The following is a 2,227-nucleotide window of genomic DNA, read 5'->3' on the forward strand; positions in this document are numbered from 1 at the left end:
TTCACATAATGGTATCTATTTAGTAACAGCATTTACCTACAATATATAAATTACAAGTATGTAACAAGTCTTCTTAATTCAGACATTTTGAAGATACCGTTCCAATAATACATGACTTTCATCTTTAAGTTATAGCAAATATCACATTTTCTTTCATTTTAAGTAATACCTTCAGATTTATGTCATCTACCAGTTTCTTCTTTGAATTAATGTGAAGAAATACTAAAGCGGGATAAAGATTTCCTGAACTTTACAATACTAACCATTGACAGACTGATTGCAAGACAAAAATAACAAAATAATACATAACTCCTTGCTCTTAATGAATCTCTTTTTTTTGTATACCAATTTATTAATATGATCTAACTATAGCTGCAATCTCATTGGTCCAAACAGTAGTCAACAGAACAATTTATAAAATCATATATTTACTGGTTGTAGTATCATATTCACTGGCTGAATTGGATTTTCACAGTCTAAAAATAGATTGAGACTCACATTCAATGATCATACACCGTAGACTGTTCATTACGCGTGTTAATTAAAACAAATGTTACTTTTTGCTCTTTATGGCATATTTCGCAATTAAAATATCAATACTTTACTATTATACTTAAAGGCTTAACCGCAATGATGAGTATAAATTTGAATTATTTTTGTATGCGCAGCCTTTGCATAGTCGTTGCACGCCTAATACGTGCGTCTTTTTTTCCCGCGTGTCAACGAGGCAAAATTGGAACATGTATATAAGGTTGTACGTTCTGTGATTGTTTTTATTTCTTAGCCTATTCATATAATAAAACAATTATTGACTCGTGAGCCATTGAATATGATGTGATATTCACCGGCCTGTGAATATTACATCATATTCAATGGCTCACTAGTCAATAATTGTATCTGTCGATCATTGTTTTACTACTGTTATGAATATATTTACATCTCCATTACCCTGATTTTATTGAAATATTGTAACAAATACATAACAGACTTTGCACAAGTCATTGAATTTGGCTTCAGTTCTTTTCTACTAAAGGTAGAAATATTTTGTACTACTTGACTGTACAACTAATATGTTATGACGTTAACAGCTCTCATCGTTTTGAAAAATGTTCACCCTTGTTCGCTTTAGATAGAAATATTTATGACTATCAATTAATCTTAGGATGGGGGATGTTGCACTTTTCATTATCCTTCATGCACAGACTCAATCAAACCGAATTTGCTATTTCCATGTAATTTTGTTGTGATCAATGCTTCCGAGGGATAATTTTGTTTCCAGATTTAACATAAAACGAGTATACGTATTTTTTCCCAGGGTCAACCCTCAAAAAACGAAACCTGGTTTTTTTTTTGACACCCAAAAAAGATACAAACTTCATAAAAGAGGCAATAAATTTTTTTTCCCAAAAGTTCCCAAAGGGGAAATTTTTTAAAACAAAAATTTAAAATATAGATATGTTTTTTAATATAAAAAAGCGGGCACAAAAAATGTGGTGGAAAAATTTTTAAGGAAATTTTTTAACAAAATTTTATTGGGGGTTTTTTCCATTTTGCCCAAAAGGGGAAAAATTGTCATTAATTTTTCTTCTGTAAATTTGAAATTTTTTCTTGGGTTTATTCAAAAATGTGTTTTGAAAAAAGTAACTTAAAAAAAACCCATTTTCAATGTTTCTTTTTCTTCTATGTTTTTGTTATGACAAAAAAATGATGTTGTACCTAATGAAAATATAATTTAAAAAAATGGGTATAAATTTACGAGGAGTTTTAATCCCGATATACAGCTTATTGAATTATTTTATTTTTTTTAATGAGTGAAATATTAGGAAAATGATATTAAGAAGTTTCATTATATGTGCAACTTACCTAATATTTACGCATCTGAAAAAGGATGTTATCTACGGGATTTGAAAATAAGAGCAATATCTTATTTTATCATATCAAATCCTATCTTAAATTTAGTAGGGTTGTCAATCCTGTAATATAAATATATTGCAAGTAAAACGTAAAATTCGAATATCCATTTTAAGACACTTACATTTCGTTTCGCTTAGAATCTCGTTTCAGTCTGAGGATATAAATGACTACATGTATATCATTTATATTATAAAGTCTCTACTTTTGACTTTTGCCATGATAATTTTTATGTGTATATTACTTCTTTCTTAAATTATTCTTTGCTCCATCCACATCCTACAATCATCGTTTTTACTTTTTTCATATATATTTA

This window comes from Ruditapes philippinarum, unplaced genomic scaffold, assembly GCF_026571515.1.
Source record: "Ruditapes philippinarum isolate M1 unplaced genomic scaffold, ASM2657151v2 ctg4660_1_1_1_1, whole genome shotgun sequence".
NCBI lineage: Eukaryota > Metazoa > Mollusca > Bivalvia > Venerida > Veneridae > Ruditapes > Ruditapes philippinarum.